At 42.3% G+C, this 27867-nt stretch overlaps 2 long non-coding RNA genes across 8 annotated transcripts in view; one reads left to right on the top strand and one right to left on the bottom strand.

Annotated features, from left to right (window-relative positions):
- The window catches only part of LOC308597856, a 39320-nt gene that overhangs the window by 1182 nt on the left and 10271 nt on the right, over positions 1 to 27867 (top strand). The window contains exons 2-4 of one of the 4 annotated variants that reach the window (XR_014013212.1): positions 99 to 334; positions 1644 to 1816; positions 16595 to 16870. This is a non-coding gene — a long non-coding RNA (uncharacterized lncRNA). Of the gene's footprint in view, positions 1 to 98; positions 335 to 1643; positions 1817 to 1900; positions 1985 to 12967; positions 13241 to 16594; positions 16871 to 27867 lie in introns of those variants that run through there. The other 3 variants (XR_014013213.1, XR_014013214.1, XR_014013211.1) reach the window with 3 other exon arrangements.
- LOC308597840 lies at positions 18432 to 27754 on the bottom strand. 4 transcript variants are annotated; one of them, XR_014013187.1, is made up of 4 exons: positions 27639 to 27754; positions 25724 to 25864; positions 21097 to 21179; positions 18432 to 18574 (listed from the first exon to the last, which is right to left on the bottom strand). It is a non-coding gene; the product is annotated as an uncharacterized lncRNA (long non-coding RNA). The 4 variants fall into 4 exon arrangements; XR_014013188.1 differs by lacking the exon at positions 27639 to 27754 and adding an exon at positions 27005 to 27079; XR_014013189.1 differs by lacking the exon at positions 27639 to 27754 and adding an exon at positions 26801 to 26954.

Below are 27867 nucleotides of genomic sequence, written 5' to 3' on the forward strand. Positions count from 1 at the left end.
TTACATTTCGCCTTGCCAAAGCAACAGCAGGTGATGGGAACGAAGAAAGGAAGAATAATAGGGTGTCTAACAAGATCACCTTTATTTCTCAAATGCAGATTAAAACCTATGCAACACCAATCAATGTGGTTGCTTAACTGAAGGATTTGCCGTACAGAACAAAACTCCCTTCAGAAATGGCACAATATGATGGCAACCGGGGGCAAAACGCTATGAAACCTGCATGATGCAACTGAGGCCTGCTTTTAGTTGAAGTTAAAATTCTTCTAGGACACCACATGGGCATGAAGTTAATTTAAGAACTGCCCCCCAAATCTCTGGCTAAAGATTTTGGGTACAAGATTGGTGTGAACTTTGAATTTTAGAATGGTTGGCTCATTTAAGAGTCTCTCTGCTTTGAACGTATATTGATAGGTCAATTGGTTAGAGTGTAGTGCTGACGATGCCAAGGTTGCAGGTTCGATCTTCATAAGGGACAGTTGCATTATTCCTGAATTCCAGGGGGTTGAACTAGATGATGCTCAGGGTTTCTTCCAACTCTGTGATTCTATGACATATCATATGCCAGCCCTGAAAGGACTTTGGGCCAGGCCAAGCTAACATTTTGCTAGATCCAGGGTAATATAAAGGTACCAAAATTCACCCTATCCCACTATTTGACCCAGCCTAGAAAGCATCCTAGAGGGATGTGGGTGGCGCTGTGGGTTAAACCACAGAGCCTAGGACTTGCCGATCAGATGGTCGGCGGTTCGAATCCCCGCGATGGGGTGAGCTCCCATTGCTCGGTCCCTGCTCCTGCCAACCTAGCAGTTCGAAAGCACGTCAAAGTACAAGTAGATAAATAGGTACCGCTCCAGTGGGAAGGTAAACAGCATTTCCGTGTGCTGCTCTGGTTCGCCAGAAGCGGCTTAGTCATGCTGGCCACATGACCCGGAAGCTGTACGCCAGCTCCCTTGGCCAGTAAAGCGAGATGAGCGCCGCAACCCCAGAGTTGGCCATGACTGGACCTAATGGTCAGGGGTCCCTTTACCTTTACCTTTTAGAGAGCATCCTAACCAGCCCAAATTCAAAGGAATGGCCATGAGTCAGGATGACTGTGCTGTATGCTACTCTCAGGGTCAGAGGCAGCTTACCTCTGAATGTCAGTCTCTGGGATCAGGACATTTTGGTCCTGAAGTCGAACTATAAAAAGGTGACACCCCTGGCCAGGGAAGAAGGGATTAGTGATCTACATAGGAAACAAGGGTGTGGTGGGGGAGACCAGCAATGCCTCTTATTTGCCAAGAGCAGGCACCCCCAAACTCGGCCCTCCAGATGTTTCGGGACTACAACTCCCATCATCCCTAGCTAACAGGACCAGTGGTCAGGGATGATGGGAATTGTAGTCCCAAAACACCCCCGAGGGCCGAGTTTGGGGATGCCTGGCCAAGAGGCTGCTGTAGAGGAGGCATTGGTGGCAATTAAAATGGCATTTTCTCTATTTAAATTACAAAGGAAGGAGTCGTTTGGGATTTTAAAATTTTGAGCGTGTTTGACACCATAATGAAATTTCAGCACAGTATGAAGAGGGGAGAATGGGGATAAACGTGATGATTTCTCTTGGTTTTTCAACGATTAGCACTCGTCTATTTATTTATTTATAGTTATCTTTCCGGCTGTTCTGAGCAACCATAACTCGGATGACTTGTCTTCTCCTCCCTGGGTGAAAAATGAAGTTTGAAAGACCGTTCATTACCTTCTTGGTATGTGTTGACTCTGCTGATTCTTCATCTGCCAAAGTGGATACCCTGGCTTCTGTCTCATCCACAGACTTCTGGTAAGAAAAGTAATTGATCAAATTAGCTCGTCTATAATCCCACACAGACTGCTTGCCACCACAGCTTGTTAACTTTCTACACAGTTTATTTAGCTTTCAGAATGACATCATGAAAATCACCTCCAATACATCAAATGGATATGAAAAGAAATCCAGATTCAATCTGCCTCAAAGCTATGCTATTTTCAAGATTAAAATTTAGGCTTTCCATTCATAGTGAGCTTAGTGCACATTTTCTACTCTGCTTTTTGTTTGATAGTAATACTTGATTCCCCACAGTTTTGAAAAACACAACCTTTCAAATTCAACCTCCCAAACGCAAACAAAGGTGGTAGTCTAGACAACATTAAGTGTTTAACCAACCCTTTTATAGCCTAACATCAATCTTTTTTGTTTGGAGGAAGCTGGGTCTTAATTATTTGGGGTGACTTTGGTGTGTTTCCATTTAATGGTGACAGAGGATTTCACCATTAAATGTACCTCTTTTGGTTTCATGTGAAGCAGGAAGTCAGGTGACATCTCCCCAAGGGCCAAATATGCATTCTTCAACTGTAGGGCAAAAATAAGAATTTTTGTTTGAAATTGTTTGCCTTCCCTTGCAAGAAGCAAAGCAAGGGAGTGTATGCCTTATTCACACATTCTGTATCATCATTTTGGGTACATTTCAAAGCTGCTCTAAAACTTCTCTAACAGGAACATTTACCTGTTTATTAACAATATGCATTTTGTGGGCCAACAGATCTCAACTTTTTTAAAAAAAGTTGCTGCTTTGGGTCTATAACGGCAAATAACTGTTTTCATTGCAAATATAATTACTGTGCTCTTGTCCTGACCTTTTTATCTTTGGCTTAACAGTTGTTTCTGCTAAGTGTCAGAGAGAACATCACTGTTGAAAAGCACCACAGGTTTATCAGCTATAAAAATAGCTACTCACCATAATCAAGTAGAAATCCCCAAAGTTAAAAGCTCTCAGGCCAAAAGTGATTTGTTTTTATTATTTTAAAAGGGGGGATTGAGAAGCTTTAATCACCTGCATTTTATGGATATGTTCATGCCAACTGATATGATCACACCAACTGATCTTGTGCCGTGGCTCATGAATGTGGTTAGTGACATTGGCTTTAGATAGTGCTTAACTACAAAATGGTGCCATAGGATCACAACCACAACATAACAACAACAACAACAACAACAACATATGCTCTGCTCTGAGCTTCAGCCAAATTAGCTTCTTGTATAGATGGCATTATATAGTTCAGCGCTGGCTGAAGACCTTCCTCTTTCAACAAGTCTTTTAATTTTATTTTAAAAAATTATTTGGTTTTACATATTTGAATTTATAATCATACCACAACACATCCAAAGTTATAAGATTCCCATGAATCTCTGGACTTCCCACCTTCTGCTCTGTGGGTTCTGTTGTTAAACCTTTTCTACTGCAACTTTTTAAATAATGCAAGTTTTTATAACTCCATTGTATCCATAGTTCTCGTTACATTACAAGTGTTATTGCAATCCTGCTAACGTTTTCAATTGCTTACAGTGGTCTTCAAGGTAAATTATAAATTTCCCCCATTCCTTATTAAAGTTTTGGTCTTCCTGGTTCTTGACCTTTCTGGTCAATTTTGCCATTTTGGCATAGTCCATCAACTTAATTTGCCATTCTTCTCTGGTAGGGACTTTGTCTTCTTTCCATCTCTGGGCTAATGACATCTGTACAGCTGTCATCACATACATAAAAAGTCTTTTCTGCTCCCTTGGAATATCAGCAACTACAATTCCTCATAGAAAAGCCTCTTTTTTTGTAAAAGTTATTTTAAACCTTTTTTTCAGTTCATTATGTATCATTTCCCAGAATGCTTTTATTACCTTACATGTCCACCACATATGATAAAAGGTGCCTTCTTTTTCTTTACATTTCCAACAGATATTTGTACCCGTCTTATCCATTTTTGCTAACTTTCTAGGGGTTAAATACCAACGGTACATCATTTTCATTCAACAAGCCTTTTAAGTTGAGATCTTTCCTAGTCTGCATCTGTATTGGAATTGTTTAAAATATTTTTTAAATTCTTTTGTTTTTTTATCACTTTCAGTTTTTGGACAAGATACCAAGATACCAAAATGAGTCTGAGACCTTAGCAGATGCCTGGCCATCTAACCTTGACACCAGCTTTAATCCTAGGTATATCTACTGAAAAGTAAGTCCCACCGACTTCAATGGACTTCTTCCCAGATATGTATGCACTTAGGATTTCCGCTTTAAGCATTTTTAAACAATAGTTGTTCAGTGCATACAAATAATGAACTGGCCAGTAATTGAGGTTCCCCTGAAGAACAATCGTACGTGATTCAAATTGTAGGGAGGGCATCCTTAAATTGCACCTCTGGCACCTGAGTGCTTTATAGATGAGAAGCACCCCCATAAATTTCACCAGAAAAGAAAGCAAGGCCATAAATACAGTCAACGCAAAATCTATACAGAACACAGGGAAAAACAGTCCAACCCAGAATTAAATGGGATTTAAGCGTGATTTTGTTCTGTTGAGGACACTGGAGCTCATGTGAAGTTCAACATTTCTGGAATGTTTAAACCTCCAATAGATATTTCTTCCCTTTGCCTAATGGAATATTTAAGTAGATTGTTCCTGATTTTTAATCTCCTTTGAACATTGTGCGAGTACCTTCAGCCTTAGTGTTGTGTTTAAATGGTAAAAGTATAACCCAAAACAAAATGCTGTGAGTTCATATAATTCACCATTCTTTACTTGGCTTTCAATACACCATAGCTTGATCCAAGCACTAATATCCTCAAAGAAATTCTTCCTATAATTAAAAATGAGGCAACACAGACTTCTCCGTTTTCAACAGCATGCTGTTTTATGCATTCTTGCAGTTAATAACTTATTCCAGGTATTAAATCTGTCACATTCCTTTTACTTAGACCAGTGGTGAAGAATTTATAGCAGGAGACCCAGATGTGACCCAGCAATTTGAAAACATATCAGAGATATGAATCCAATTAGTTCCTGTCCAAATGCTGACATATATACTCTGTATCAATATGTGACATCTGAACAAGTAATATTTAATACCAAACTCAAAGTGATGGCAAAAATGAAAACACGGGCATTACTTAACACTCACTTTCTGATCGCAGTTCACTCTTGAAAAAAAGTATGTTGACTTGCCACGCTTGACTTAGATGCCAGGAGATAATATTATTTGACATTTTTGACCAGAGAACAGAAATTTTGCTTTTCCCTTTCCATTCTGACCCGCTGCCCCCAACATATTCCACCTACAGATTTAACAACAAAAGCAGATAACTTTCACACATATCAACAGCTATCATGCAGTACGATGGGGGAAAAAACTGATATATTTCTGCCCATTAACAAAGCCAATGTAAAGAGCCTTTCTGACATAAGCACATTTTGTTAAAAAAATGCACACAGTTTTCATGGATGCTTATTTTATTTTCATCTGCAAAGTCTATCAGCATTTACTGAAATTTTGTAATAATGAAAGTACAAATCAATTTCCAGCAGAAAAGCAACTAACGACAGCTTATTACAAAATTTCAACAAATGCTGATAGGCTTTGCAGATTTTATTCCCCCGAATAAAAGGAGTATCAATAAAAACTGAATATTTTTTAAAAAAAGAAAATGTGTTTATGTCAGAAATGGACTTCTCATTGGCATTTTTTAATGGGCAGAAATATACCCGTCCCCTCCCCTTGTACTGCATGATAGCTGTTGATGTCTGTAAAAGTTATCTGCAAGTTACAGGATGTGGCTTAGCACTGATGGTTCTTAAAAACTGGGACGGATGAGGGTCAACAATCCTAGCCACTGTGTTGGGAATCAGGTAGAGGCAGGGATTTGGTAATTAGAAAGAGAAGCCCAGAACAACTGCAAAAAGTAGAAAGGCACAGTCTATATGCTTCAAGGGCAGACACAGTTATCTGATAATATCAGAAGAGGAAAGAGAGATTGTTGAGAATTGTGCTTAATTTTTTGGGTAGTATATTATGAAATCACTTTGAGATGCTTCATAGGAAGCAATTCACAAGTGAAATAAATAATCATTTACAAGTGCTGCTTAATGTTCTATTTGAACTTGTAAGAAAGCAATCCTTTATTGTGGCAGTACCCGTCAATTACAGTTGTACCTTGGTTCTCGAACAGAATCTGTTCCGGAAGTCTGTCTGACTTCTGAAAATGTTCAAAAACCAAGGCGTGACTTCTGATTGGCTGCAGAAGCTTCCTGAACTCAATTGGAAGCCGCAGAAGCAACGTCGGGCATTCGGGTTCCAAAAAATGTTCTCAAACTAGAACACTGACTTCCGGGTTTGCGGTGTTTGGGAGCCAAAACGTTCGAGTCGCAAGGCGTTCAACAACCAAGGTACTACTGTATACTCTTCCACCAAACACACACAGATAGAGGTTCTTGCTTGGAAGCAAGAAAGATCTTTATTCAGACAAATAATAGTACAGGCTCAACAGCAAACACAGTACTGGGGGGGGGGGTCATGATTCAGGACAGAGCATGAGGTTCAGAACTGGACAGAAGTCACGAACATGTCCCAACAAGTTCTCCCACCCTCCGGCCGTGTTTCTAAAGACAATGCACCACCATGTTTACTCAAGAGATTCTCTCCCCTTGTGAGAATATCAAGATTGCAAACACATGCTCTGTTGGGGAGGGTGGGTCTTTTTCCATCTGTGATGGTGACGCCTGGTCAAAAACTGCACCCTCCTGCTCAGGCTGCTTTCCCGTCACTGCCGCTGCCTATTCAGCCTCCCCAGGCAGCCGATCAAATTCCTTGCCAGCCTCCATTGAGGCTCTCCGCTTCGCAGTAAAATCAGAATGGGAAGCCAGCATTCTTGTTTCCTTTTCCAAAGTGACTGAAGTCCAGATGGACCCTTATAGCAATTGCATCAGAATAAATTCAGGCGTGTAAGCATTATACATATGATGGTAGACTTTATTGTTCTTCCTCTGGTCAACCAAAAGCAGCCAGTGTCACCCCCCCCAAAAAAAACCCCTCTTAAAAAAGGTAATGTTCTATGTAATGAGGCTCTGAAACTGTTTCTTTGAGTTCCTGGAGGAACAAGAACATTTTGTTATGTTCCAGTCATAGTCAAATGCCTCAGCCTAGAGATTGCAGCTTTGACTTTTGATTTTTAAGAGGACAGCAGCATGCTTTTTGACAGCAAGGTAAACTATAATAAGATATTGTCCTCTCTATCATCAGAAGGGAAAAATTACAAGCTTCCAAAAAGGGGAGGGAGAAGCAGTATTGCGGGCAAAACAGCAATAGAGGAAAAACCTGCTGTGAAGTATTTCATTTTTGTGATTCTTTTAACAATTTACAGAAGAAATAGCACATAATGGAAGTTTGGTTTTCTTATGGGAGCCATAAATAAAATAGTGGTATAATCAAAAGGACAGAAGAAGAAAGACACTTCTGATATTTAATTCTTATTTACGTTCACCTCCATAATTTATGGCTTGCAGGGAAACGTGGAAGGTTACAAAATACAATAACTCAACCTCCTGTGTGTTTTCCTGCTGCACCCTGCCTGTTAAAGCTTTCCAAAGCTTGAACCTGCTGCTTTAATTTACTGCTTTCTACCCAGTGATTAGAGTGGGGTTTGAAAAGGTCTTCAGAAAAAGTGGTGAGCTTTCCGTAGGATTTGTTACTGGAGCTTGTTCATCTCTCTGATCAATAGCGCGCTGCAAGTCTAGGTCTCTTGCATGGTCTCCTGAGGATGCTCACTTCAGCTCAGGGAACTTTCCAATGATTTCATCTCAAAGAGAGAGGTTTTCATGTAAAGGAGAAAGAGCAAAAGAGAGAGAGAATGTTTGTGTGTTGCAATGTGTGTGTGTGTGTGTGTGTGTGTGTGTGTGTGTGTGTGTGTGTGTATTCCTAGACTCAGCTCTCCGCAGTTCACTAAAACAAAGCAATCTTCCTCCAAGCCACATATTTAGTACACTGAAGTCACAGTTAATTAAATATTTCAAGTGGAATGTGCACATATTTAAGAACACAGGAAGCTGGCTTATACCTAATCAGGCCATTGGTACATCTAGCCCAGTGTTGCAGACATTGGGGTGAGCAAATGAAGAATCTCAAAGGTGTTCTGGAAGCAATTGCTCTTCCCAGAGATCCATACAATCTGTCCCTGCTGGGTAGGGAGAGAGAAGGAGGTGTCAGAAAGAGACATAATGAAAAGGGGGTGGCATAAAGGAAATCGGAGAAAGAAAAGGTGGCAGTTTGCTCAGCACCCAGCATGATGTTCTCAGCACATGGTCTGGAATGTGATCCTCAATTGGAGGAAAAAAGATTCTCTGGTCTACACTAGGGCTGGGCAATATCTGGTTTTCAACATCTCAATATATCACCAGCTAAACACCACAATATACTGATATATCACAGTGTCTAAAATAAGGATGGAATTATGTAGAGGCATTGACTGGCTTCATGGTTTTTCCCACATTGTGATTTTTGCATAGCACACACACATGCACACATATTATGATTCGCAATATATTGCCAGGTCAAAAATGATGAAACCAATATAATGATATGGACTTGAAGCCAGTTTTGGACAATATATCTCCCAGCCCTAACATGAATCGCGATACATTGCCAGGTCAAAAACTATGAAACCAATATCACAATACAGACTTCAAACCGGTTTTGGACGATATATTGATATATTGCCGAGCCCTAGTCTACACTGACTGGCAACAGCTCATGAGATTTGTGGGTGATATGGGGGCAGGGAGATAGTTTTCCCCATGCAAAACATGTGGCTTACTACTAACCTATAAACCTGCATTCACAATAAAAACAGATGAATTTCAAGGATGTCCAAATACATATATTTCCTGGTTGGGGTGTCTTACACCAATGAATGCTGACGATCCCATTTGGATGACTGTCAACATTCACTAGTGTATTGCTGAGCTCTCAGGTCCTTGTGAAATTCAGCTGGGAAGATGGTCAATATTCACCAGATTTTGGACATTAGCTGTAACATCTAAAATTACTGAACCGTATAAAGAGTGAAAGGATGAGCTGCAGGGAGGATTAAGCTATGTCTCACCTTTCAGAATGATTGCCTACTGTAGTAGATTATAGATTATAAAGCTGTAGCCTAAAGCATAAAATGGAGAACATGAAAGGAGTTTGATTTTGTGTGTATGGCAGCTAAAGGAAATGATAAACTATACTCCACCAACATACTCCTTCCAATAAAGAAATATCGACAACTATGACTGCATAAATTAAGATTATTATTATTTGCCTAATACTCCTATAACAAACATTAGATCTTGGCTGTATAATTCTGATTTTTCTTTCACAGAATTTAAGTCAACTGTATACTAATGCAAAGTGCCTGGCTGGTTCAAAGCGTTTGTGCACAGAATCCCGCCCCCCACTATCAGTTGAAGCACTTATATAGATTTCAGTGCCAAACAGTATAAGATTTATAGAATAGAATGATTGCCACTGATTTGCTCCAAGTTGATGGCTCTAGTTGGCAGAATATTCTAACAGAGCACGGCACTGAGAATATTTATAATCACAATATATCCCATTGCCAATCTCTTTGGGGTTTCTGAAATAAAGATACAGTGATGCCCCGCAAGACGAATGCCTCGCAAGATGAAAAACCCACTAGATGAAAGGGTTTTCCGTTTTTCGATGCGCTTTGCAAGACGAATTTCCCTATGGGCTTGCTTCGCAAGACGAAAACGTCTTGCGAGTCTTGCGATTTTTTTCGCTTTCTCTCCCCTTTTTCTAAGCCGCTAAGCCGCTAATAGCCTTTTAGCCGCTAAGCAGCTAAGCCTTTAATAACCGCTAAACCGCTAATAGTGCTAATCCGCTAAGCCGCTAATAGGGTTGCTTCGCAAGACGAAAAAACCGCTAGACGAAGAGACTCGTGGAATGGATTATTTTCGTCTTGCGAGGCACCACTGTACTACAATGCAGTTGGGAAGAAAAAGCTAAATCATTATTTTAACCCTCTCCCTCATGTTTCAGTATGATGTCAACATTTTCGAGTGGGGACACCCCCCCCACCAAAAGTTTCCTTTGTACAAGGCAGTGAAAGGAATTTACTTGCTGATATGGCTTCAGCCCAGTGTATCTCTCTGCGCCCCACCCTATTTGCTATTTTTCTCTTCCATGTAGAATTATTTGTGTTGATTTTCCTTTTGGTAGGTCATTCACCCAATGAATCATTCCAAAGCCAGAGAAATATCATAAGATGCACCTGTTTTGACCAGAGCTGTCTCTCTTCGTTATAAGTTCCAGAGAAATCAATAAATATAACACTGATAGCAGCAATCATTTACATTTACCTCAGGAACTTTCCCTTTTAATCCAAATAGATAGATTTCTTTCAAGTTTGCCAGGGAAGCTATCATAAGCAGATAAGCCAAACCCTTCACAAGGAGAGTAAAGGAGGAGATTGTAAGTAACTGATGTCATTTGGCGTAAGACGCTAGAATTTAAACTTGGCAATATTGTGTGTTCACCCTATAGGCATTTATGAGCACCATCTATAGGCATTTACCGCACCATTATCCTGTAAATTTATCACCTCACAAGGATGCATTTTTGTGAAGATTGTGATATTGTAAGGGGCAGCCATTTTGTTGTACATTCAATGGCCATTTGTGCATAAAGCTACACAGAACGTAATGTGTGGTCCCGAGCCATTTTAAAAGTGTTTATACCTTGTATGGTAGAGATACAGTGGTACCTCAGGTTAAGAACTTAATTCTTTCCGGAGGTCCATTCTTAACCTGAAACTGGTCTTAACCTGAAGCACCACTTTAGCTAATGGGGCCTCCCGCTGCTGCTGTGCTGCTGCTGCGCGATTTCTGTTCTCATCCTGAAGCAAATTTCTTAACCCGAGGTACTATTTCTGGGTAAGTGGAGTCTGTAACCTGAAGCGTCTGTAACCCGAAGCGTATGTAACCCGAGGTACCACTGTACTGTTAAAACAAAACAAAACAAAACAAAATACCGGTAAAGAAAGCAGAGAAAACAAGCCTTCAGTTCACTTTGTGCCAGGGACAGGCAGGCCTCTGATGAGTGTGTGTCTGAGGCATGGAGGCCAGGGACTGGCCAGCGATTTATGGGGTTTGGTGCCACTCATGAGCATAGCTATCAACGTTTTCCTTTTTTTAAGGGAAATTCCCTTATTCCGAATGGGATTCCTCGCAAGAAAAGGGAAAAGTTGACAGCTATGCTCCTGAGGCAGGAGCCAGGGATGGGGTAAGAGGATGAGTCAGAGTAGCCAGATGCGGAAGTGAGGGCACAGGATGTGTTGGACACAGAAGAATAGGCTGTTCTGGCAAGGGACAGATAAGTCAAACCCCTGCTCTACTTTCTCTTACAACCAGAAGTACCCCATCAGATGAGGGCACTTAAGTTGAGGTGGGGGGCATGGTCCCTCTGTTGCTGCAACTGCTCTGTAGGGCATGGACCCGAGAACAGCTGCCTAGGCTTTAGAAATGTGTATGCTTATGTATTGGGGGCACCTTAGGAGTTGCTGTCAGTGTGCGCTTTTGACAATAAAGAATTGCTATCAGACCAAGATCTAACAAGTGTTGGAAATGCAAAGAAAAGGAAGGTATTTTTTACCATATGTGGTGGACTTGTAAAGAGGTAAAGGCTTTCTGGGAAATGATATATAATGAGTTAAAGAAAATGTTTAAAAACACTTTTGTTAAAAAAACACACCAGAAGCCTTTTTACTGGGTATAATAGGTGAAGAGATTCCAAAAAAAGATAAAAGACTGTTCATGTATGCAATAGCAGAAATAATCCTTTTTAGCCCAAAATTGGAAACAACAAGAAGTACCTACGAAAGAAGAGTGGCGGATGAAGATGATGGACTTTGCGGAACTGCGAACCTGATGGGAAAAATCCAAAACCAGCACGATCAAGTATTCCAAAAAGACTGGAGTAAATGTATACAGTATTTGAAAGACCATTGTAAGCAATTAACAACACTAGCAGGGTTATCTGAAGACTTGTAATGAGATTTTTTTTTACTTTTCTACATTTATTACATTTTGAGGTATTTTGTAATGAGTTATAGTAGAATTGGAAAATATATAAAATGCTGTGATATAAAGGTTACTTTTGAAAGCCAAGAGGTGGGAGGGAAGGACGTCAACAGGCTCTAAAGAGCCAAAGAAGTAAAGTGGATAATAACGATGTGATTATATATGTTTAAAAGGAAAATTAATAAAAACTATTTAATAATAATAATAATACAGTGGTACCTCGGGTTAAGTACTTAATTCGTTCCGGAGGTCTGTTCTTAACCTGAAACTGTTCTTAACCTGAAGCACCACTTTAGCTAATGGGGTCTCCCACTGCCGCCGCCGGAGCACAATTTCTGTTCTCATCCTGAAGCAAAGTTCTTAACCCGAGGTACTATTTCTGGGTTAGCGGAGTCTGTAATATGAAGCATATGTAACCCGAGGTACCACTGTAATAATAATAATAATAATAATAATAATAATAATAATAATAGAATTACTATCAGACATGTGCCTTCCTTAGTTATGGAGTGCTCAGGATACTTCATAAATACAATGAATGAACCAGCCCTTGAAAAGTTTTGTAGCTCTGCAGGCTAAATGGCAGATTGATGGTTTGTTCCAAGAACTGGTTCAATGAGGCAAATGAGGGTTCTTAGCAAAAACGGGACTGGAATGAACTTCTCTGATATCTCTAACCCAGCTGGAAATGATGGTGGTGACAATCCAATGTGGGTTTCAGACCTTGGCCTGGTGAACACTGGGATTTCATGGAAATTGATCATGGGTTTCTTCAGTGAAATGAAAAGTAATGGTGGACAAGTTTCTCTGATAGCTTGCCTATACCTAATGAGGGAAGTGTTGGATGTAGTCAGCTGGGCACAGTGAGGCAGCTGATTTGGGGTGTCATGAAAGGTCAGCAAATTTGTATTTATTCATTTGTAGTTTCGTTACATGCAGGGTGAGAGGCATTTGTGGGATTTTCTTTCTCAGGCTTAAAAAGAGCGTGTGTGGCCTTCTATATTATGCTTCTCAACTGGGAATGAGATGGTGACATTTCTCTCTGCCTCAGGAAGCAAAATATTTGGGGCCAGTCCTGTATGTGACCTAAATGTGACTCCCAGTTCATGAGAAGAACAACACCCAGCACGAACATTCTCTAGAAACTTCTGCAATGCATAGATTTCTTATTTGCAGTCATGTAGGACTTCTTTGACAGATGATTTGGAAAAGGTTCTCTCGAGCTAGAGAGCCTGAAAACAAATGGGCTAGAATGCATTCAAGGTGTGTAACTTACTATGTATGCATGAGGAAATGGTCTGCAATAAACGTACCTTCACCACAATATGTTCTGCAGGTTAAATTTGTGGTTCTTGTAATCCGCTGTAACCCATTAACACAAATTAAAGAAGTAATGTTGGTGAGAAAAGAACGTGCAACTTGTTTAAACAAAATGGTAGCCAGGAGTGGGATGGAATAGAAGATAAATAGGTGTGGGAAGTTGTAGCAAAGGAATTACCACTCAGTGTAGTTCTGCTTGTTTTGCTCTCCAGGGCTGAGAATGGATGACACACAGTCCTATTTATTTACATTTATTTTCTGTTTTGAAAGACAGGCAGAGAAGCAAAATAATATGAGAGCCTACTCAAATGCCTGCTAAATTTCCCCTTAAATTGAATTTCTCATTTTATCAGAGAGCAATACTTGCACTGATGTTAGACAGGCAGCTAAAAGGTCAACAAGTTCCCTTGGTTGCCTTTTGTCAAGGGTTTTTGACTTGTCTGTGAATAAAGATCTCCCAGGAGGGAGGCAGACCTGAATTTCCTGTCATCCTGAAGACAGCAATGAATTTGAAAATGTTACAAAAAGCATAAGGGACTTCCAGCACACCTTCAAATGCTCTGTCGATGCCAATAGCCTCTCATGTAAACATGTACACAGAGTTGTTTTGGATTTGTTCTGTCAACTTTTGGTTGTGAAACAAATTGTTGTACAGCTGCCCACCATGAATGAGAATGAGCCTCGGACGTTTTTCATTACTGCGCTGAGATTAATAAGAACACAGAAGCGACGGCGCATCGAGCTCAGAATCCTCTCGCTGACAGTTCGCAGGACTGAAGCTTTGAAAGAGAGAATATTGTGAGACCTGGGACACTGACAGAGCAGGCTGGTTCCTAGGGACCAGTGCTAGTTCCAGTCTGCCTAAGGCCACTCTTCGCAAGACACAGTTCTTGCTTTCCGTATTCCTAACATTTTCAAATACAGTGTACTGGCCCACATTATGTGCATATTATGCACAGCTTGTACCTTATTTTGAGAAAGCTTTGATTGTTTTCCAGCTACAGGACCAGCCTTATGATGAGGCAGAGGGAGGCAGCTGCCTCAGGCAGCAAATGCTGAGGTTGCGAGGAATGGCCAGAGCTGCAAGTGCCATGTGACCTACTCTGTACCCCGCTAACCTAGCCCACTGCCTTCAAAGGCAGTGGAAGAGACAATGTTTTCACCAGCACAGGAGCAAGATTCAACCACCAATCCAATTGGCTTCTGTGTGTGTGCCTTAAGGGAGGGCGCCATCTTGCCCATTACCCAAGGCAGCAAAATGTCTTGAGCTGGATCTGTGCAGCTGTTACTGCCTTGTGGCCTTTGTAGCTTAACAAGGATCTGGGGTGACTGTGGCCAAACAAACCATGGTTAAGGAAGGATGCTAGGTTTGCACAAAGCACCAGGCCATTGCTGAAACAAACCAACGTTCATAAGCCAACCACAAACCAGGGCTTATTGTGGTTTGTTGGCAGTAACTGAGACATAATTAAGCAGCAGTGCTATGCATGTTGGTGTTGCCAGCACTATGTATGTTCGATGCCAGTCCTCTCTTGAACATTCCCATATGCTTTTGGCCATAACCCTGTTCCATTCCCAAAGGAGAAGAGATGCAGTGAGATGATTACATGTGAGCATACCAACTGGGTACAATAAGTGTGGAACAGGATCACATTTGCCCATTCTGTGCCCATCCTGCCCTGATTTCGGAATGTTTGCTGTAACCTCTACACGTCAAAGATCAAAAGTCTGATCTTTACCACATATTATTGTGGCCCATCCCAGATAAGGAAGGCACATGTCTGATAATTAACACATTATGGCAAGAGAAACACAGTAGCTTCCATAGCCCCTCCTGATTCTAGGAGACAGTAGTCTGGGGGAAGGTATGGAATCTACTGACCTGTCCCTCACCTGACCTGCCCCTTCACCTTCCGCCATATTCTGCTCACCTTCCTTGGACTGCCCTGACTCTCCCTCCTGTCCTGGAGCGAGTGGTGCTGTGGTCTAAACCACTGAGCCTCTTGGGCTTGCTGATCGGAAGGTCGGCAGTTCAAATCCGTGAGACGGGGTGAGCTCCCATTGCTCTGTCCCAACTCCTGCCAACCTAGCAGTTTGAAAGCATACAAGTGTGAGTAGATAAATAGGAAGGTAAATGGCATTTCCATGCACTCTGGTTTCCATCACAGTGTCCCGTTGCGCCAGAAGCGGTTTAGTCATGCTGGCCACATGACCCAGAAAGCTGTCTGTAGACAAACGCTGGCTCCCTCAGCCTGAAGTGAGATGAGTGCTGCAACCCCATAGTCGCCTTTGACTGGACTTAACTGTCCAGGGGTCCTTTACCTTTTTTTTGTTACCTACCTCCCTGGCTCCTGCCTTGGGGGTGGTGTGACACCCCATAAATCACTGGCTCCCTCTTCTGGGTCACTCCCCTGGTCCCCTGCTTCCTCCAAACATTCTTTGGAACCCTGCCAGTCCCTGTCACAGGGGGAGGCATTTCACATGCACAGTGTCTACACCAGGGGTCGGCAACCTAAGGCCCATGGGCCACAAGTGACCCACGGGGTCATTTTACCAGCCCCCGAGCCTCCCCCAAACTGAGCCGCCTGCTTGGCGAATCCCCGCACTCTGCGCTAAACCAGCACAGCGCGGTGCGGGGACTTGCAGACGCAGATGCCGGAAAACATGTCTGCACAGACACCAATGCTGGAAATTGTGGGTGTACGCAGTCACGAGTGCCTGCAATCCAGCCCATGGCAAGGTAAGCCTTGCTGACCCCTGGTCTACACAGATGCAAACACATGGAGACCCGAGCAGGAATGCAGTAGCACTACCCTAATGCCCCATTGCGAGTTGACTGTAATGAGATTGCTGAGAATGGGGCTAAAACATATAATTCAGCAAGTACCACCTTATTCATTCATGCTGATTATTTATATCTACTCTGCCAATCCTGGCATTACCAATGTAATGAACAGACAATGTGAAGTGGCAGGTGATGGGTTGCACTAATGTTAGCCATACTTGGAGCAGACTCAGTGAAATTAATGGACATGACTAAGCTAGGTCCATTAATTTAAATGGGTCTATTCTGAAGGTAACTTAGTTGGATGCAACCTATTACAGAGACTGATGGCCACCGAGTCCATGCCACGGCAGAGGCTCCATATAGAATGCTTTGCAAAACATGATCTGTACCTGTCCATTTTCTGTTAAAGCATCCTCCTCTGACTGCTAGGCTGTTCATGTCCTCTGCTCAGCGGCTGCCCCTGTAGTTATTAACTGCATTGATAGTTAACTTAAAACAGCCTCAGATCAGGAATCAAGACAAAAAGAAAAAGCTGTTTCATCCATGCGGTGTGTTAATCTTTCCAAGCAGATCATGAATTACATTCCCGAAAAGAACGACATGGCAAGAGTTATCGTTTTCCTTCGGGCCTGGAGGAAGTTCTATCTTTCTGAGAGACAACCCAGGGAAGGCTTGCTAATCATTCATTTTGGTTTCAAAATTCACTGTGGTCAATATCATTAATTAGGTGCATTATACAGAAGTCAGGTAGCTTATGGAGAAGTACGAGCATTCGCAGTAGGGAAAGAAAATGTGTGAGGACAAGAATTTGCCTTTGCTTTCCAGCACAATAAGGTTCGAAATCATTTCTAGATACAGTGGTACCTCAGGTTAAGTACTTAATTCGTTCCGGAGGTCCGTTCTTAACCTGAAACTGTTCTTAACCTGAAGCACCACTTTAGCTAATGGGGCTCCTGCTGCCGCCGCGCCGCCAGAGCACGATTTCTGTTCTCACCCTGAAGCAAAGTTCTTAACACGAGTTACTATTTCTGGGTTAGCGGAGTCTGTAACCTGAAGCGTATGTAACCCGAGGTACCACTGTACTTCAGAAATGTTAACATCACATTAACTTTTAGGTTGGCTATTTATCTACATTTAAACATGGGGATGGGGGTGCATCTGCCTTCTCTAGCGATACGCAGAGAATCTTGGAAATTAGAGACCCATATCATGATCGAAAAGATTGTCCATATTTTACGAGCACATATTTCCAGCACATACTGGAAATTAAAGTAGATCAAAGTAAATCACAGTAGCCGTGGCACGCTAAATCCACTATTTAAAAACACACACATGGACTGTTTGCTGTTAGCAATGTAACAGGGAAATGCACTGAATGCACTGTATTGTGAGGGATGAATGAAAGATTAACATGAAGAGGTACAAAATAAGTCCCGTTGCTTTCAGTGGAAATTCAAGGATGTGTTCTGTTGCCAAGGAGGTTACGTCTTTACATCAGCCCTCACGCACCTGGTGTCCTCTAGATGTTTTGAACTACGACTCCCATCAGCCCCACCAGCAGCACTGCTTTACATATTAAAACATAAAGTTAAATTTAATCTTAAGACCAACCAGGAAAAGTAATGGTGCTGATTATCTCCCTGCATGCCCAAATCCAGGAACTATTCTAGATTATCATGCATACTAGCTAGGATCACAGAATGAGGCCTTCATAAACAGCGGCCATGTTCTGATGACAACAGATAGCGACTCTCGTTGGCTAAGGGGTGCTTTGAAATGACCATTAGAATGTTTGCATTAGTTCTGAATTCCCCCTCCCCCCGAGTCTGATTTTCTAAGGGCTTTGTGTTATTAATTATACTTGTATATGTTATAGGAAGTGAAGTGAATGATTGCTATTATGAACAGGAAATAGATTTACACTATGCTTGTTACTTTCATCTTCAGGGAAGTCATGGATTCCTTATGTAGCTAGTTAACTTTCCATTGACTTTGTTCTATACCAATAATAGGCAGCAGTTGAGGCAGGAAAGGGAACTGGGCTTTGCATATCAAATCTCACTGAATTTTACATACAAATGAAGTACAGAAATATAGGCATGGATGGGATTTAAGCTACTTGAGAACAGAAATACTTTAACATCCGGACTTGACAAGTGCAATGCTATTACACTGGAATCTAGGTTATTAGCAAATTTTGAATCGTTTAGCTCTACAATTTCCAGATAACATATCTTTATATTTGTAACACCAGACGTTTTTAATAGGTATGTTTACTTTGTCTTCTGCAACAGTGTGCTCATCAGCATAATCTTTGGTTTGTCAAAACAATATCTATAAGCCAGTAGGGTGTATCCTGAATTTCACAAATTAACAAAATATGCAAAACTGTAATTAGTTGAGAATGTTCTTGTTTTCCCCAAAGGGCCCTTTATTTGAATCAATCAGTATACACCGGCTCAGGAGGAATGAAATTGTTCTACTTTCTTTCTCTTGGCAATCAGGATGCAATAGCAGAATGTTTACTCTTTGTGGCATCATTGTTAATATCTGTAATAAAACAAAATTTTAAAATATGAACCTCAGCAGGAACATTTGCAAAGCAAATGAACACAGCTTGGTTTGCATTAAGCGTACCTCGAGAACAGTCGCAAACTACAATATATGCAATAGTTACTTCTCATTATATCTTATGGGGCAGGAGTTATTTCTTCAGTTGTTGTTTGCAGAATATGTGCAAATGGGATTTTCCACTCATGTGATCTTTAGAGATACACAACTATTTGCATCATTCATTGCATTCATTCCTACCTATCTCTTGCATTTCACGGAGTCCTGAAGAGATTCTCATATTGCAAACAGGCTGCACACAGGGCTGGCTCATACGGTCTAAAAATATCGGTCCCCTGGATGCAGCCATGAAGATAATGGTGCAAGCATATGAGCTGGTTACAGGCGCTGCTTCTTGGTGGTGCTCTGCATGAGAGGGGCAGCTGTGATGTTGGCATCACAGTCATGTGAACATAAGGAGAGTTTTGCTGGATAAGGTCAACATTCTAGTCCACAAGGAGGCCATCATGCCTTTGTTCTTCAGTGGCTGGTATTCATGGAGATTTCATATAGCCATGAATTTGTCCAATCTTGTTTTAAAACCAACAGAGAGGGCTCCACCTGTCAGGGATATGGCTGAATCGACCACAGGGGAAGAGTCGGACTCAGAAGATAGACAGAGAGAGACAGAGTCTGGCTCTGGAGACAGAGCAGGAGGAATTAGGCTTGACCCTCCTTCACAAAGAGTTCCCTGACTTAGCTAGAACAGGCAGCTTACAAGAAGGGGGAGAGATAGACAACAGTGAGAGGGTTGCTAGGCAACCACCCGAGAGTTCTTCCTTTGAGAATGGGGATAATTTCCACCCTCCTAGCCCCCATTCTTAAAGAGCTGAAAAGGTCAGAATGCAACAGAAGGGCAAGAGGGGAAAGGCGGGGCTTTGGTGTCCTTCCTGCTGTGACTGGGATGGAGACTCAGACTGACCAACTCATTTTCAAGAGTGGCAGGCTGGAAACCATGTGCTGTATGTACTCTGTAAATAAATGTACCATAAAACTGCCAGACGGTCATTAATTCTTATCGAGTATTGCTTGCCTGCCTGAGATCACTACACCACCACCCAAGATGTGAGCTTCTGTCAGGTTACAACTGACCAGAATCCTGCCAATCTTGGAGACTGTAAAGTCAGAAAAAGAGGCATTCTGGGGGCAGAGCAGGATGAACATTGGGTCTTCTGTATCCAATGCTAGCCTGTTTCCTATCAAAGGGGCCTGTACTACACCAGCTTTAAGCATTTTGGGTGGCAGTGGAGTTAATAGTGGATCTATTAGGACAGATGAGGCACTGCCCCACCAAACTTTTTCTGCTCTGAGTCAGCTTCCCCTTCTTGCCTATTACAACCACCCTAGGGGGGTGCACCTCCTTCATGGATCACTGCCTTGTCATGGTATCTGTTTCTTGGGAGAAACTTGAAAAGGAGAGACATCACCTTGCCAACAAAGGTCCGTATAGTTAAAGCTATGGTTTTCCCAGTAGTGATGTATGGAAGTGAGAGCTGGACCATAAAGAAGGCTGATCGCCGAAGAATTGATGCTTTTGAATTATGGTGCTGGAGGAGACTCTTGAGAGTCCCATGGACTGCAAGAAGATTAAACCTATCCATTCTGAAGGAAATCAGCCCTGAGTGCTCACTGGAAGGACAGATCGTGAAGCTGAGGCTCCAATATTTTGACCACCTCATGAGAAGAGAAGACTGCCTGGAAAAGACCCTGATGTTGGGAAAGATGGAGGGCACAAGGAGAAGGGGACGACAGAGGACGAGATGGTTGGACAGTGTTCTAGAAGCTACGAACATGAATTTAACCAAGCTGTGGGAGGCAGTGGAAGACAGGAGTGCCTGGTGTGCTCTGGTCCATGGGGGTCATGAAGAGTCAGACACGACTAAATGAATAAACAACAACAACAAAGGGGGTGCACCTAGCTGTCAGTTTCCTCCTCCTTAGTCTCACTGTTGCAGAACTCAGCAGGGAGGAGGATGGGGACAAAACTGAAATTAGTTGGCTCTGCCCGTCGTTGGCTCTGTCTCCAATTCCCGTTGCTCTATCTGCCTTTCGCCCTGCCTGTTTCAATGGGCACCAGCCACCACTGTGTGATGGGTAAAACCTAAATTAAGAAAGTGGCTGTCACCACCTCTGATGCAATGCCAGTTCATATGTCGTTTCCTCTGTGCGTCCACAGGGCTGCCCCACTAAGGATTTTGCAGCATATGAACCAGCTGATAACCACATCTTTTTAGTACAAGTTATGCTATGTACTCTTCACAGTAGAACTTACTTGCAGAGATGGCAAATCTGACACTGATAAGAGGCACAAATTTAGAATTCTTTAAAGAAGACTGGAAACCCTTTCTAGTCTATTTTATAAGTTATTTCCCATATGTGAAGACCACAAGAGGGGATTTGAAGTGTAAGAAAATAGCATAATACATTAAGCATGTTAAAGAGGATAAAATTATATAAAGTACCTTCTGATGTGCCAATGTAAAATAACCCTGAGTTCCTGGGCTTGGCTCCCTCTTAGAACCACTTGCTTGCATGTTCCACAGGCCTGCTAGATAAGATGGTGACAGCAGACAGTATTTTCGGTTGGAGCAGGGAATGAATGAATGGATCTTTATTTGCGTCAACCATCAGCCATAGCAACAAAAGAACATTGCAATATACACAGAACAAAATAAAAAGTCGATTGTCAACTCAGGGCAGGTGGAGGATTTAGTCTTGTAGGTGCATGCCAATAGGTGCATGTTCTCTGTCCACCCCAGAACTGGCCCAAGTTATATGTGATGAGTATATCACTTTCAATAGAAAATGCACTTTGATTTTCATCTAAATGCACATTGCTTTGAAAGTGATGTGGTACAAACAGATCACCATCAAATATATATTAGATCTGTACCTGTACAACAAAAGTGATTCCCCCCCCCCCAAGATATCCAGCTCTCGCCCGGCACAACTTTTTAGAATAATTAGGTCAATAACGTCCTTAGGAGGACAACCAAATTTAAGCACAAATTCGACCCACAGCTGTGAGGCATTCGCGAGCTTTTTTGCGGAGAAAGTCCTGTTGCTCCGCCGTGACCTCCCTGCCAATTTAGACACAGTGACTGAACTGGAGGCCCCTCGACTGACTTCAGGTCCAGTGTTGGACCATTTCGATCGGATACTCCCTACTGATGTGGATAGATTCCTCCAAGTTGGTAGGCCCACCACCTGCCTCCTTGATCCGTGCCCGTCTTGGCTGATTAGGGAGTGTCCAGATGTTGCGCGGACCCCCCTGGTTGAAATTATCAATTTGTCCCTTGACACGGGGACATTCCCAGGGGAACTGAAGGAAGCAGTGGTGCGTCCACTCTTAAAGAAAACTTCATTAGATCCCTTAGACCTATCCAATTACCGCCCAGTTTCAAATCTTCCATACCTGGGTAAGGTAATTGAGAGAGCGGTTGCTGAACAGCTTGGTAGGTTTCTGGAGGAAACATCGGCATTAGATCCATTTCAGTCCGGTTTCCGTCCTGGTTTTGGGACGGAGACGGCTCTGGTTGCCCTAACAGATGATATTCGTAGACAACTGGATCGAGGCGGGTCAGGACTGCTGATCCTTTTAGATTTGTCAGCAGCCTTTGACATGGTCGATCATGATCTTCTGGACCATCGCCTTGCAGACGTGGGGATACAGGGCATAGCCCGTAACTGGTTGTGCTCTTTTATCTCTGGTCGGGGACAGAGGGTGGCACTAGGGAGGGAAATGTCGTCACGCCACTCCTTGGTGTGTGGAGTGCCGCAGGGCGCAATTCTCTCCCCAATGCTTTTTAACATCTTTATGCGCCCTCTTGCCCAGATTATCCGGAGCTTTGGGCTGGGCTGTCATCAATATGCTGATGACACTCAGCTCTATCTACTGATGGATGGCCACACCAACTCGGCCCCTTACACACTGACCAGATGCTTGGAAGCTGTGGCTGGATGGTTTCGTGGGAGCCGATTGAAACTAAATCCTTCGAAGACAGAGGTCCTATGGCTAGGTCGGGATAGCATGGGGATGAGGGACCAACTCCCTTCTCTTGCGGGGGCCCAATTAGTGCCATTGCCTTCCGTTAAGAGTTTGGGTGTAATCCTTGACGCCTCCCTTTCCATGGAGGCGCAAGTCACAGCAACAGCCAAGGCGACATTTTTCCACCTTCGCCGCACCAAGCAGTTGGTCCCTTACCTTTCCCGCCCCGACCTGGCCACAGTGATCCATGCAACAGTCATCTCCAGGCTTGACTACTGTAACTCGCTCTACGCGGGGCTGCCCTTGAAGCTGTCCCAGAAACTCCAGCGGGTACAGAATGCTGCAGCGAGGCTCCTCACAGGGTCTCTGCCATGGGAGCATATTCATCCAGTGCTTTTCAAGCTGCACTGGCTCCCGGTGGAGTACAGGGTCAGATTTAAGGTGCTGCTTTTGACCTTTAAAGCCCTTCACGGCCTAGGACCCTCGTACCTACGGGACCGCCTCGCCTGGTACGCCCCACGGAGAGCCTCAAGGTCCATAAATAACAACACCCTAGTGGTCCCAGGCCCTAAGGAAGTTAGATTGGCTTCAACCAGAGCCAGGGCCTTTTCAGCACTGGCCCCAACTTGGTGGAACGCTCTGTCTCATGAGACCAGGGCCCTGCAGGATCTGATCTCTTTCCGCAGGGCCTGTAAGACAGAATTGTTCCGCCTGGCCTTTGGATTGGAGCCAATTTGATTCCCTCCGCCCCCTTTTTCTTTTTTCTTTTCCTTCTCCTGCAATGAGGCTCCATTTTAATATTTTAATGTTCCATTATTTTAATGTTGTATTTTATTTTTGTTTTTAAGTTGTAATCACTCATCTTGTTTTTATTATTGCTTGTAAGCCGCTCTGAGCCCGGCCTTGGCTGGGGAGGGCGGGGTATAAATAAAAAATTATTATTATTATTATTATTATGTGTAAGCACTTAATTTTAGCTATGAGCCAAAGATATTTTTTGTGCCCCAAAGATATCATTTGTTCCTAAATGTATATATCTACTTGAGCTACCTGAAAATTTCAGGACAATTTCAGGTTCATCGTAAGTCAAAGTGACTCATATTGCATTTAAGACCCTCCATCATGACAGAAATGTTTCTAGAAAGGAACATTTCTTTTCTGTTAATTTTATTCCACACACGTTCAGTAGCTCTATCTACAACAATAGAGATGAACAAACTTCTGAAAATTGTCCTGCAATTTTTGCAACCAAATAAAAAGGGAATAAGATTTTATCCAGCCTGTTATTTGATATTGCAGGTACTAGATTTATTGTATTAATATGTACCTCGACTTTTAAAAATTGTGATCTCTTGTAATCTAACCAGACTCGATTTTATCAGCATTTTGTTGTAAGGCAAAGTAAAATGTGACTCTGAAAAATGCTCTGATCTTGTTCAATCAGAAGCCCACATAGCAGAGATGTTATCAGGCAGGAGATGGACACAAACATTAGTTACATGGCTCTTTCCTTTCCTTTCCTTTTTTAAGCCATAAAGCAGCACTAAACTGTGCTTATCTTTCAAGAGGTAGAGTGCATGTTTCATTGTCCTTACCAGTCCCGTTGTTTTTGTTATAGAGCTGAGCTCCACCTGTTATTATAACGGTAGGGTCGTTCCTAGAGTAACAGAAACATATTGTACATCTAGTTTAAACAACAGGCTTTTCAAGCTGGAGGGCACAACTACCACTGAAATAAAAGGGGAGGGCAGCAGCTGCTACAGCAGTATAATATGACAGCCCTGTTAGCCTAAGCAAGGTATGGCCATAAATATATTGTTGGATTTCAGCTCCGGCAAGCAAGGTCAATCTTGGCAGTTGTAGGCCAACAACCTCTGGAAAGACCATGGTTTTCTCAACCCTGCCCTTAGTGCTGAACAAGCTAGTGGTCACAATTAAAAGATGAACAAGAACTTGCTTTGGTCATTTATTTGCGCCTTTGTCTTGGTTGCATCTGCTTACGCTCTTGCGGTTATGTCAAGTCCTAGGATTTAATTGCAGGTCCATTCCAAAGAGAATGCAGTGCACGTAACTGAAATGCTCTTAAATTTTGCCATGTTACATAGGATTATTATTATTAAAATTTAAATAAGAATAATAATTATTAATGTCTATGTAAGGTTGCAACATTTAAGAAAATGTCAGCTACATGTACTGCATTCTCTTTGCAATATAAGGGCATTCTCTATAGAATATAAGGGTGGTTTTAATATACCATATTAAAGATTAAAGATGCGCTGTTTGAGTCTCTTTAAAGTTACAAATAAATCCTGCCTGCTCAATATGTGATGGCTTAGGGAAAGGAGCAAATAAATTTACAAGAAGCAGCTAGGTGAGGGCTCAGTCCACATGTTTCATTTGTACACTGTTACAAACCCTTCCTAAAATTATGGAATGATTACTATTATTGCATAAAATTGATACCTTTTCTTTCCCTTTTCTCCTTTTATTAACCAAGATACCTTTTTAAGCTGTAAAAATATGTTTTATTCAACATTTCCAATTTCAGGGCCATAGATATATTTAAAAGATAATTTAGAAACCTGTTGGAAAATAGTACAGAACATATTCCCTGCACATTATAAAAGTGCTTGTAGACTAAAAGTCAATTAGACAATTTGGGCACCACACGTACAGTGCCTTGGGTTGCATGACAGAAGAAAAGTAGGGTATAAATATCTCTTTGTTTCAGGGAATGAGAAGATAGAGTTTTGTGTAAAACACATAAGTGGAAAAGCCATAATAATTTTTGATTGAAATTTATACTTCTAAGTAAAACAAAGGGGAGTGGGGGTAAGTCTTATCATCACCACTACAATCATTAAAGAGTGGATAATGTTTTTATGTTCCTGCCATTACAAGACATTTTCCACAGATTAATGCACCTGCTACCAGTGGCTGTAAAAAAATTGAAAATGTACATAAAGTTAACTGAAAATGAAAGACTATTGCTTTGCATAAGAAAAGTGTTTCTTCATTATTGCTACCAAGTAGCGTGCCAATTCTACATTCTTCCTGTAAAAATTACTTCACAAATACCCATCTCTCCCTGGTTTACTTACAGTTACACTATCTTTTTTTTCTTTATTATATTCTTGGTTGGCTACATGAGCATCACACAGGTTTAAAATGCCTCTGCAGAAAAGGTCACTCTTTTTTTCTTTCAGAACATTTCTTTGCTGTTCTTGTTCCCAGAGGCAAACCTAGAATCAACAATCAATAAAAGAACATCACATAACACTTTGACTTACCTTTGAGGAATATCCATTAGGTCAACGCATTTTACCAGAGCAAAGAATGATTTTTTTAAAAAAATATTATTATTTTTAGTCAATTGGTTTAGATAGAATGGCATTTCCTAATTACTGGGTGGAAATTTCTTTAAGTGGCTATGAGCCGGTTCAGTCTTATATCCACATCCATCTTTTATGGTACCTTTGAAAGGTAAAGAAAGGATTTCATTGTGATAAATTTCCTTTTTTCTTTCTTACTGCTGTTTTTTATGGACTGAAGTGCTCCCTTGTTATAACTCTGTCTCCAAAATGGATATGGGCTTGGAATCCTAAAGGAAGGGCTAATAAGTACACAGACTAGCATGTAACAACTAGGACAGCGGCAGCAAAGTACCAAAGGTAATCATCTTTGTGCCGCAACCTGTGAATTCTAAAATTTGTGGGCTGCAGGATAGCAGGATGAATTGATGTGTGCAAACAGTGCGCCTGTGTCTGGGTGGATGTGCGTGAGTGTGTGCAAAGGGGAGGGGAATAAGAGAGAGGAGTGCTCCCCTCACTTTTATCTTTGGTCCCACCTGCCACTTGTTCCAGGCCCGAAACTTCAACAAGTCTCTGCACACTTGCTGCAACACCAGACTTGAAGTACAGTGGTACCTCTGGTTATGAACGTAATTCGTTCGAGGAGTCCATTCTTGACCTGAAACTGTTCTTAACCTGAGGTACCACTTTAGCTAATGGGGCCTCCCGCTGTTGCTGCGCTGCTGTTGCGCAGTTTCTGTTCTCATCCTGAGGTAAAGTTCTTAACCTTAGTTACCACTTCTGGGTTGGCAGAGTCTGTAACCCGAAGTGTTTGTAACCCGAGGTGTTTGTAACCCGAGGTACCACTGTAACTGAAAGTAATCTTACAATGACCAACAGGTGCACCGCCTATGTGGGGCTGTGGGGGCCAAGCCCCCCCATTTTTCACTGAGGGGACCAGGCCCCCTCAATATTCCACCGCTGGGAGGGCCCCATTGGGCCCCTGCCAGGCCTTTCAGAGGGTGTGGCGGGCCCTGCTGGGCCTCCTCTCACCGTAAGACATCATATGTGTCATAGCAAATACAGTTGTACCTTGGTTCTTGAACAGAATGCATTCTGGGAGTCTGTTCGACTTCTGGAACTGTTTGGAAACCAAGTTGCGGCTTCGATTGGTTTGCAACCTGTTGGAAAATGTCCAACATTCAGTGTCCGAAAATCATTTGAAAACCGGAACACCCAGTTCCGGTTTTTGATAGTTCGGGAGCCTAAACGTACGAGTTCCAAGGCGTTCGGCAACCGAGGTACGACTGTATGTGAAAGACATTGCTTCAGTCACGATTCTTTTCTTAAAGACTGTGGCGTAGATTGCTTAGTGAGAGTCAATGGAAGGTGATGTATAATTTCTAAGAGAAAAGACATAGCCCACAACCTGCCTCTGTGCAATATATTCTGCCCCTTCCTATCAGTCTTGGATGTGCAAAAGTGGGTTGCAAATTATCAGACGGTACGAAAGCAGCACACAATTGGAGGCAAGCCTTATTTCATTATCACTTTGCTAAAAAAATCCATCCCGGTCAGGCTTTCCTTTAAGACTTGTACATAAGGATGGTAAATTGACAGCATCAGAGTTTGGGGTGAGGTGGTGTGGGGAGAGAGAAAGAGAGAGTTGTCTTCGACTTGATTTCAACCTTTAAAGAAGGGCAGAATTGTATTTTGTGTATTGCACCTTGTGGAATTAGAGCAACCGTAAAGAAAACTGGCCCAACATCTGTCTTGTTTCAAGTGGATTGTCAACAAGGAGAGGGGAGGAGGGAAAGGTTTGCAAGGGATGTTTTAAACCCTCAAGATAAACTGTCGCTTAGAACCTTGACAGACAAGAGCTTGACACACGGCTGCTCCCCAGAGGCCCTCACCTCCATGCTTGGCAAGCTGATCACGGTTGCTGAGCTGTGACG

This window comes from Podarcis bocagei, assembly GCF_964188305.1.
Source record: "Podarcis bocagei genome assembly, chromosome: 11".
Lineage (NCBI taxonomy): Eukaryota > Metazoa > Chordata > Lepidosauria > Squamata > Lacertidae > Podarcis > Podarcis bocagei.